The sequence below is a fragment of the Ambystoma mexicanum genome, chromosome 4q, assembly GCF_040938575.1.
Source record: "Ambystoma mexicanum isolate Mex_15411 chromosome 4q, UKY_AmexF1_1, whole genome shotgun sequence".
NCBI classification, from domain to species: Eukaryota; Metazoa; Chordata; class Amphibia; order Caudata; family Ambystomatidae; genus Ambystoma; species Ambystoma mexicanum.
Window position 1 is genome coordinate 489016884 of NC_090928.1, and position 11498 is coordinate 489028381.

Below are 11498 nucleotides of genomic sequence, written 5' to 3' on the forward strand. Positions count from 1 at the left end.
ATAAATGTTTACTGGTCACAATAGCAGTTTGTTTAGTAGTCATATTTACATTTGGGTTCTGGCATCTAGAAAATGTGCATCCGCTTGATAATGTATTGCCGACTGCAAGTATCCCTACTGTGCTTCTGCCTTATGTGCATCTGTACACACTTCCTCTGTGGGACCTCCAACACAGAGGAGGTTATCATAATAACACTCTTTTAATGATTATGAACGCTACCCATGTGATTCTAAACAAAACGAATTGCTGGGTGTGTTCGCATTTGCCATAACATGGGGAAAAGGGACTGCGCTGGTATATTCATCCTCTCCCTTTAACTAATGCTTGCTATGCCTCGCTCAGGGTATTATTCTTTGGCCGTTGGAACAATAGTATAATGGGGAACTTTGATGGGACTAACCTTAATGAATTTGAGAAAAAGAGTCTTAAGACTTTTGGGACGTTCTCTCTTTGTAAATAAGAGCAAGCTCAATGTTGCTTCTATTAGGCCTTCTGACAGACACTCCAGACCTTTTCAATCATTAATTACCTTCAAGATGGCAATCGTAAGTAATAGGGATGCCATGCCTCCTTTCTATACTATCAGCCATAGTCCAGAAACTGTTCCATTCTGCATACAGAGAGGGTTCCCAACCAATGGGTGCATTTGAGTGATGCATCAATATTGCAGTACTAACAAGTGAGGATAGACCTTTGTATGTGGGAGATCCTGTTTACTTTGTTTGTGGCAACAAGGCCTATCCATGGTTACCCAGACATTGGCAGGGTATTTGTTGCTTGGGTATATTGTTGCCAGGAGTATATGTTGCCACCACCACCGAAGACTCTAAGGCTCATCCGAGGTGGGATGAGAATGGTGATACCCCTTCACAAGTCTTGGGTGATGTTGCAAAATCTTTCGTGCCATTCTGGGGACAGATAATGAATTCTGAGGATATTAGAAGATTAGGAAGGGTATTAGAGAAAATCATCAATAGGACCACTGATATTTTGTATAATATGACGCTAGAGCAAAAGGCTATTAGACTAGTAGCCCTCCAAATAGGCTGGTGTTAGACATCATTTTAGCTGACCATGGTAAAGTATGAAAAATGGTGGGATCTGCATGTTGTGTTTCTTTACCCGATTACTCTCCCACCATATTTAAGGCAATCCAGTACTTACATACCTTAAGTACTGAAGTACATGTTCCAGATGGAAACTGGAGTATGAGTACATGGTTCTGGGATTTGTTGTGATCTTGGTGTTGGAAAATCTTTGCAGTCTTAATGGTGATCCTTGGTATTTTTCTGTTCTGCTGTTGCTGTATACAATGTCTGCCTGTCATTTGTTCCATGATAGGAGGATGTTGTGCACAAGCACTAGGTACACTGGGACCTAAGATACATATGTCTGAAAAAGCTACAAATGCCTTAGTAATGCGGGAAATTGCTGTCAAAGAGTTATTGACGATTGATGTCTTAGAAAGCAGCGATACATGGTCTTTGTACAGTCAAAATGTTTGAGTTAGCTCTTGGCTTAGGCCAAAAGGAGGGTTTGTTAAACCATAATCGCATAATACCATCTGATCATGAACATTGCCCTAAACGCATTTGCATTTGTATTGAAAACTGTGTTTAAACAGACCTGAATAGAATTGACTAAACTGCCATTTTAGAATCGTCTGCCATTTTGATTTTCTCATGCTTTCTGTTCCAAATTGAACTATGTGTTTTTCGGCTTCATCTGAGCTAAATGACCTTTGAACTATGTCGACATTGAAGCTGCCGAAAACAGAATGTTTGGCTTGTGCTAAGAAACCTTGGAGCCGAACTGAACCTCCATTCAAGTGTTGTCTGCACCAATAGCTTCCTCCTTATTCAAGCACTGGAACTGAATGCTGAACAAACTAAAACTATGTGCCTTTGCAGGACCCATTGAGTTTGTTTCTTGAAACTGGACTTACTTTAAACTGGAGAACCAACATGACCAGACAGAACAAAGTTGTCACCTTTGTATTCTGTGTACAAAGAAAATATGTCTTAGGCCTGAAAACAATATTGTTGTATTCGTCATGTAACCTGAGTATGAACCCTAGCAAATGTTTAATTTGAAGAGAAGCTGGATGAAGTAACCGGGATTGGGTATAATAGAGGCCTGCTTTGTGATGTCCAGCACTCTCCCCCCTCATGGTGTCTGCTGGTACACACTGTGAGACGCTTGAGAGCCACATAGCTATCTGTATCTTTATTCTGATTAAAAGGATACTTATAACTCTGAACTCGTGATTGGCGTATTTCATTTTGGTGGTACTAAACATCAATATTTCCTTTGGTCTTTCAATAGGTCTGCGCTGCATTCTCCTATCAGAGGTGTTAAGGCGTAGTGTGGCGTAAGAAGGTAGACAGCTATGTGAACAGCTCAACCACATTTCATCATAGAGATAAGAGATGATTGGTAGGGTAATAAACCATGTGGGAGTGCGCTTGGATTGTCATATTGGTTTTGGGCAAGTTGCGGCCCAAGTACAAAGAGGTTTTACCCTAAACCTCTTATAATATCTACAGATTGGTTACTTGTGCTGATAATTTGCGCAATGCCTGTATCGCGCAAGAGCCCTGGGTTAGATCCCTTAATTGAAAGAAGACTTTGAATAAGGACATAATCGGGCAATGAGATAAGCTATTGACTACTTCACTGGAAACAGAAATCTGACAAATAGGTAAAGATTTAACTTGCAACAAGGGGACACACCACAAGATGACAGTGGGCCTCATTATGTGTTTGGCGGCAGCCATGGAGCTATGAGCTCCATGGCTGCCGCCAAACCGGGCTCCTTTACCGGGTTCCCTGAATGGGGAATTACCGGGCCATTCCGAGTTCGGAGGGCCCGTTAATTCCTCCCTCAGGGTACCGGGGCCCAGACCTTCCCCATTCCCATTGAGCCCCCATAGGGCTCAATGGGAATGGGAGAGGGAGCTAACAACGGGCCGATTACGTCCGGCCCGTTGTTAGCTCCCTCTTCCCCTCGTGGGACCCGGTAACGACGCCTGGTTTTGCCAGGCGTCCTTACCGGGTCCCGCGATGGGACCTCGTAATTAGGAGGAATGGGAATAACGGGTCTGCACCCATTTGTGGACCACGTTAACCCATTCCGCCTGAGTTGTAATGAGGCCCCTTGCTTGGAAAACGATGAAGTGTCGAAACAAGTGTTGCCTGTAGCAAGATAATAAATTGAACACTACAAAATGTCATGACTCTCAAGACTATTGTATTGTGTGACATACTTGCAATTAATACTGTGCATTTCAACTGATACAGGCATAGCGCAAATTACCAGCACAAGTAACCAATCTGTACATTTTGTCATAGTCCTTGCTGTATACTGATGTCTGTGGATAGCTATGCCTGCGGCCAGTGGATTGGTGTATTATATGTAGCTTGCAGCCATTGATGGTGTTTTGTTGGTAGGGTGCATTCGCAGATAGTTGGCTTCTTCTGTCAGAATCTTGTGGCTGTGATAAAAATGGTTAGCAGCAGAGACAGTCTATGCTCCAACTTTTTGCCACAGGAGGCACACAGGTTGTGCTTCCAGATTCTTCTAGGTGGGCCGGTGGGTAGTCTACCCTAATATTGAATGCTTACTGATCAGTTTTAAGGCAGTACCTTTACCAAGGGATGTCTATTCTATTTGCGCAATACCTGCCCAACCCCGCCCATTCCTTCAAGATCAGTGCTGAACTGGTTCTTGAATGCTGCCCCTGTGGTGTTTCACAGGGGACCCCCACCTTGGTCTGTTGGTTCGGATAGTGGCCATGATGGCCCTAATTTCCATGAATTCCCTGCAGTGCATCACAATCCGCGTGGTTGCGATCATGGTGGTTCTAACGCACAAACTGTGCTTTTACCCATATTCCTGCAATTTGCCCATTTTCTCTACATGCCTGGTGGAGACATTCATTAACATAGTGATAAAAACATATATGAGGGCTGTGATTATGCTAGTGGTGCTTGAGGGGAAGCGGGGTCATGTTAGGTGTATGATAGTGTATGTGATCCGAGCTGCCACATGACTCCTGGCACAGTCAGGTGTTTGGTGGTCGGTGATGCCACGAACGCAGTCAGCACCACCTGGGGAGTCTGTTCACATACTCAGGATTTGTCATTTGTTATGGGTTTTCAGGATAATGTGGTAAATAGTCAGGTTTTTAGGGCTTTTTTGAAGTAGAGTTAGTTTTCCGTGCGGCTGATATAATGAGGGAGATTGTTTTAAATTGGTGGCACTAGGATAGAGAAACCCTAGCCACCAACACTGATGAAGTGGTACGGTGGAATAGCCAGGAGGAGGGCTGAGCCTGATCAGATGTTTTTTGGGGGCTGGTAGTGAATGATTTTGTTTTGAAGGAATTCATGTCCTGTATTATGGAGGGCTTGGTGTGTGATGAACATGGGTTTGAAAGTTGCTCTTATGTGGACTAGGAGACAGTCCAAAATTCTGAGGGTGGTGCTGTTGTGTTGTCTTGGTGAGATGGCAAGGAGCAGTCTGGCTGCTGCATTTTGGATATGTTGAAGTTTCCTGGGCTGATGTGCAGGAACTCCTAGATAGAGGAAGTTTGCTTAGTCCAGGCGAGAGATGATAATGGGCAGTATTGCAGAGACTCTTTGAGGGTGAGAAAGGTAAGGAAGGATTCATTTTAGGATGCACAGTTGGAAATGGCAGCTTGATGTGCATGGCGATGGCTAGGTCTGCGTCCATGGTACATCCAAGATTTTAGACGGTGGAAGAGGCGACAAGTGGGGCTCCAACGTCAGCTGGCCACGGTAAAGGTTGGTGGTTCAGAGCAGTTTTGATGCATATTAGGATCTCTGACTTGCCCGGGTTGAGGGTACGACAGAGGCAAGTAGAAGGGAATTGGTGATCTTGATGCTCACAACAAGCCTGCTCTAATCAACACAGAGGGTGTCACAGAAATCCTTCCTGAGCCCGTGGGGCCTGGGAAGACTGCTGTTTTGTCTATGAAAGTCCTTCCTGAGCCCGTGAGGCCTGGGGAGATTGTTGCTTCTTCTGCAAGTTCTTCTTCACCATAGAGCAATTTTGCTTCTCCTTCTTCGTTGTCTTCATTGTCTTTGGGAAACAATGACAGTCTGTTTGCAGATCACACCGTACCTGGAGTCTTAAGGTGTGATCTGCGACCACGGAATCGAATTTACAGTACTGCATAGGGTGTGCCCACAAGAAACCACTGTTGAGCCAGTCCCTTGTCACTTCTCTGCTGAAAACAAATAAGAGACGGGGAGCGGCAAAGTTACCTTCAATCATCATAGGCCACATGGGCAGGGTCCACCGCCGGATGAACTAAAAAAGCCTAACGGAGAGGCTTCTTAACGGACTCTGAGAAACAATGCCCCTTTTTAAAGCCATTAATGCAAAAATGAATATTGGCCACTTCTCTGATGATGAATCTGCCCATCAAGAGTCATGGTCCTCGAGGAATAAATGTTTACTGGTCACAATAGCAGTTTGTTTAGTAGTCATATTTACATTTGGGTTCTGGTATCTAGAAAATGTGCATCCGCTTGATAATGTATTGCCGACTGCAAGTATCCCTACTGTGCTTCTGCCTTATGTGCATCTGTACACTATTCCTCCGTGGGACGTCCAACACAGAGAAGGTTATCATAATAACACTCTTTTAATGATTATGAATGCTACCCATGTGATTCTAAACAAAGCAAATTGCTGGGTGTGTTCGCATTTGCCACAACATGGGGAAAAGGGACTGCACTGGTATATTCATCCTCTCCCTTTAACTAATGCTTGCTGTGCCTCGTGCAGGGTATTATTCTTTGGCCGTTGGAATGATAGTATAATGGGGAACTTTGATGGGACTAACCTTAATGAATTTGAGAAAAGAGTCTTAAGACTTTTGGGATGTTCTCTCTTTGCAAATAAGAGTAAGCTCAATGTTGCTTCTATTAGGCCTCTGACAGACACTCCAGACCTTTTCAATCATTAATTACCTTCAAGATGGCAATCGTAAGTAATAGGGATGCCATGCCTCCTTTCTATACTATCAACCATAGTCCAGAAACTGTTCCATTCTGCATACAGAGAGGGTTCCCAACCAATGGGTGCATTTGAGTGATGCATCAATATTGCAGTACTAACAAGTGAGGATAGACCTTTGTATGTGGGAGATCCTGTTTACTTTGTTTGTGGCAACAAGGCCTATCCATGGTTACCCAGACATTGGCAGGGTATTTGTTGCTTGGGTATATTGTTGCTAGGAGTATATGTTGCCACCATCACCGAAGTCTCTAAGGCTCGTCCAAGGTGGGATGAGAATGCTGATACCCCTTCACAAGTCATGGGTGATGTTGCAAAATCTTTCGTGCCATTCTGGGGACAGATAATGAATTCTGAGGATATTAGAAGATTAGCAAGGGTATTAGAGAAAATCATCAATAGGACCACTGATATTTTGTATAATATGACGCTAGAGCAAAAGGCTATTAGACTAGTAGCCCTCCAAAATAAGCTGGTGTTAGACATCATTTTAGCTGACCGTGGTAAAGTATGAAAAATGGTGGGATCTGCATGTTGTGTTTTTGTACCCGATTCCTCTCCCACCATATTTAAGGCAATCCAGAACTGACAAACCTTAAGTACTGAAGTACATGTTCCGGATGGAAACTGAAGTGTGAGTACATGGTTCTAGGATTTGTTGTGATCTTGGTGTTGGAAAGTCTTTGCAGTCTTAACGGTGATCCTTGGTATTTTTCTGTTCTGCTGTTGCTGTATACAATGTCTGCCTGTCTTTTGTTCCATGATAGGAGGATGTTGTGTACAAGCACTAGGTACACTGGGACCTAAGCTACATATGTCTGAAAAAGCTACAAATGCCTTAGTAATGCGGGAAATTGCTGTCAAAGAGTTATTGGCGATTGATGTCTTAGATACCAGCGACTCACGGTGCTCTGACAGCGATACATGGTCTTTGTACAGTCAAAATATTTGAGTTAGCTCTTGGCTTGGGCCAAAAGGATGGTTTGTTAAACCATAATCGCAGAATACCATCTGATCATGAAGATATTCATCTGATCATGAAATATTATTATTATTATTATTATTATTATTATTATTATTATTAAGATTGCCCTAAGCGCATTTGCATTTGAATTGAAAACCGTGTTTAAACAGACCTGAATAGAATTGACTAAACTGCCATTTTAGAATCGTCCACCATTTTGATTTTCTCATGCTTTCTGTTCCAAATTGAACTACGTGTTTTTCGGCTTCAGCTGAGCTAAATGACTTTGGAACTATGTCGACATTGAAGCTGCCGAAAACAGAATGTTTGGCTTGTGCTAAGAAACCTTGGAGCTGAACTGAACCTCTATTCAAGTGTTGTCTGCACCAATAGCTTCATCCTTATTCAAACACTGGAACTGAATGCTGAACAAACTAAAACTATGTGCCTTTGCAGAAACCCATTGAGTTTGTTTCTTGAAACTGGACTTACTTTAAGCTGGAGAACCAACATGACCAGACAGAACAATGTTGTCACCATTGTATTCTGTGTACAAAGAAAATATGTCTTAGGCCTGAAAACAATATTGTTGTATTTGTCATGTAACCTGGGTATGAACCCTAGCAAATGTTTAATTTGAAGAGAGGCTGGATGAAGTAACCGGGATTGGGAATAAAAGAGGCCTGCTTTCTGATGTCCAGCACTCTCCCCCCCTCACGGTGTCTGCTGGTACACACTGCGAGACGCTTGAGAGCCACATAGCTATCTGTATCTGTATTCTGATTAAAAGTATACTTGTAACTCTGAACTCGTGATTGGCATATTTCATTTTGGTGGTACTAAACCTCAATATTTCCTTTGGTCTTTCAATAGGTCTGCGCTGCATTCCCCTATCAGTGGTGTTAAGGTGTAGTGTGGCGTAAGTAGGTGGACAGTTATGTGAACAGCTCAACCACATTTCATCATAGAGATAAGAGATGATTGATAGGGTAATAAACCATGTGGGAGTGCGCTTGGATTGTCATATTTGGTTTTGGTCAAGTTGCGGCGCAAGTACAAAGAGGTTTTACCCTAAACCTCTTATAATATCTACAGATTGGTTACTTGTGCTGATAATTTGTGCAATGCCTGTATCGTGCGAGAGCCCTTAATTGAAAGAAGACTTTTAATAAGGACATAATCGGGTAGCGAGTAACGCTATTGACTTACCCTACTTCACTGGAAACGGAAATCTGACAAATAGGTCAAGATTTAACTTGCAACAAGGGGACACACCACAAGATGACCTTGGGCCTCATTACGAGTTTGGCGGCAGCCATGGAGCTATTAGCTCCATTGTGGCCGCCAAACCGGACTCCTTTACCGGGTTCTCTGAATGGGGAATTACCGAGCCATTCCGAGTTCGGAGGGCCTGGTAATTCCTCCCTCAAGGAACCAGGGCCCAGACCTTCCCCATTCCCACTTGAGCCCTCATAGGGATCAATGGGAATGGGAGAGGGAGCTAACAAAGGGCGATTACGACAAGCTCATTGTTAGCTCCCTCTTTCCCTGGTGGGACCCGGTAACGATGCCTGGTTTTGCCAGGCGTCCTTACTGTGTCCACGAGGGGACCTCGTAATCAGGCGGAATGGGAATAACCAGTCCTCACCCATTAGCGGACCCCGTTAACCCATTCCGCCTGAGTTGTAATGAGGCCCCTTGCTTTGAAAACGATGAAGTGTCGAAACAAGTGTTGCCTGTAGCAAGATAATAAATTGAACACTACAAAATGTCATGACTCTCAAGACTATTGTATTGTGTGACATACTTGCAATTAATACTGCGCATTTCAACTGATACAGGCATAGCGCAAATTATCAGCACAAGTAACCAATCTGTACATTTTGTCATAGTCATTGCTGTATACTGATGTCTGTGGATAGCTATGCCTGCGGCCAGTGGATTGGTGTTTTATATGTAGCTTGCAGCCATTGATGGTGTTTTGTTGGTAGGGTGCATTCTCACGTAGTTGGCTTCTTCTGTCAGAATCTTGTGGCTGTGATAAAAATGGTTAGCAGCAGAGACAGTCTATGCTCCAACTATTTGCCACAGGAGGCACACATGTTGTGCTTCCAGATTCTTCTTTAGTCTACCCAAATATCGAATGCTTACTGATAAGTTTTAAGGCAGCACCTTTACCAAGGGCTGCCCATTCTATTTGCGCAATACCTGCCCAACCTCACCCATTCCTTCCAGATCGGTGCTGAACTGGTTCTTGAATGCTGCCCCTGTGGTGTTGCACAGGGGACCCCCACCTTGGTCTGTTGGTTTGGATAGTGGCCATGATGGCCCTAATTTCCATGAATTCCCTGCAGTGCATCACAATCTGGGTGGTTGCGATCACGGTGGTTCTATCGCACACACTGTGCTTTTACCGATATTCCTGCAATTTGCCCATTTTCTCTACATGCCTGGTGGAGCCATTCATTAACATAGTGATAAAAACATATATGAGGGCTGTGATTATGCTAGTAGTGCTTGAGGGGAAGCAGGGTCATGTTAGTTGTATGATAGTGTATGTGATCCGAGCTGCCACGGGACACCTGGCACAGTCAGGTGTTTGGTGGTTGGTGATGCCACGAACACAGCCAGCACCACCTGGGGAGTATGTTCACATACTCAGGATTTGTCATTTGTTATGGGTTTTCAGGATAATGTGGTAAATAGTCAGGTTTTTAGGGCTTTTTTGGAGGAGAGTTAGTTTTCCGTGCGACTGATGTAATGAGGGCAAGTGTTCTAGATTGTGGGCACTAGGATAGAGAAAGCCTAGCCACCAACACTGATGAAGTGGTGCGGTGGAATAGCCAGGGGGAGGGCTGAGCCTGATCAGATGTTTCTTGGGGGCTGGTAGTGGATGATTTTGTTTTGAAGGAATTCATGTCCTGTATTATGGAGGGCTCGGTGTGTGATGAAAATTGGTTTGAAAGTTGCTCTTATGCTGACTAGGAGCCAGTGCAAAATTCTGAGGGTGGTGCTGTTGTGTTTTCTTGGTGAGATGGCAAGGAGCAGTCTGACTGCCTCATTTTGGATATGTTGAAGTTTCCTGGGCTGATGTGCAGGAACTCCGAGATAGAGGGAGTTTGCTTAGTCCAGGCGAGAGATGATAATGGACAGTATTGCAGAGAATCTTTGAGGGTGACTAAGGTAAGGAAGGGTTCATTTTAGGATGCACAGTTGGAAATGGCAGCTTGATGTGCATGGCGAGGGCTAGCTCTGCCTCCATGGTACATCCAAGATTTTAGACGGTGGAAGAGGCGACAAGTGGGGCTCCAAGGTCAGCCAGCCACAGTAAAGGTTGGGGGATCAGAGCAGTTTTGATGCATATTAGGATCTCTGACTTGCCCGGGTTGAGGATTAGGTGGTTGTTAGTTATCCTATGGTGGATGTCCGAGAGACAAGAGGTGAGGTCAGGAGGTGGGGAGCTTTGGATTATGGGGTTTTTGAAAATGATCTGCATATAATCTGCATAGCTCTGTGAGTGAATGAGTGCTGGTAGTGTGCTTAGGTGGAGGTTGAAAAGTATAGACAAAAGCAAGGCTCCTTGCGGCACCCCGTATGTGATTTTGCGAGGGCAGAGAAGGAGAGAAGTAGAATGATTTGTGAGCGATTGGAAATAATGGAGGTGATCCAATTAAGGGCAACGTCTTTGATGCCTAGGGTGAGAAGCCGGTTCCTCAGTATTGTGTGATTTATTGTAGGAAAGGTCACAGATAGATCCACGAGACTGAGTGCAGCACACCCTTCTGAGTCTGCAATTCTTTTTAGGTCGTTCCAGATGGAGACCAGAGAAGATTCCATTCCACAAAGGGGTTGGAACCCCGATTGGGCTGGGTTGAGGAGACTATTGGCTTCTGTGAAAAGGCCAAGTTGCTTATAAACTGCTCAATCAATTAGTTGGGCAATGAAGCAGGTATTGGAAATTGGGTGGTAGCTTGTTAGAGTGAGTGGGTCGAGGCTGGGTTTTTTGGGAAGTGGTATTACATGCAACGTTTTGAAAGCCTGTGGGGAAATGCCTGAGCGATCAAGTTATTTTAAAAATAGAGCAGCTATGCTGCTGGCGTAGGTTGAGTTAAGGATCCTTTTCAGTTCCTCAGTGGTAGTGACAAAATGCTGAAGAAAATCATTAAGTTTCAACTTCAACAAGCATACATCATTGACTTGAGTGGTGCTTCACAGGGTAAGAAGTTACAATGAGCACCAAAACAGTAGAGCAATATAAAGCAAACATCAATACTTCTCTTGTGGCTGAAGGATCTTGGCCACGGTCTGAATGAGATGCTAACCAATAGCAAGGTTGTTTTCCCTGTACATTATGAGATCAAAAAGCCCTTGCAGGACTGCCAGCAACTGCTTGGCCAGTTTGCGGGTCTGCTCTCCCAAACTCCAAGGAAGATTGATTGGTGCATCCATGACATCAATACAGGGGGTAGTAATACAGTGAAGATTAG

General features: G+C 44.1%; 1 non-coding gene across 1 annotated transcript; it reads right to left on the reverse strand.

Moving 5' to 3' along the window:
* Positions 1-11128: 11128 nt before the first annotated feature.
* Positions 11129-11215, reverse strand: LOC138468677 (small nucleolar RNA SNORD70). Its single transcript, XR_011268413.1, has one exon. It is a non-coding gene; the product is annotated as a small nucleolar RNA SNORD70 (small nucleolar RNA).
* Between the last annotated feature and the right edge of the window lie 283 nt (positions 11216-11498).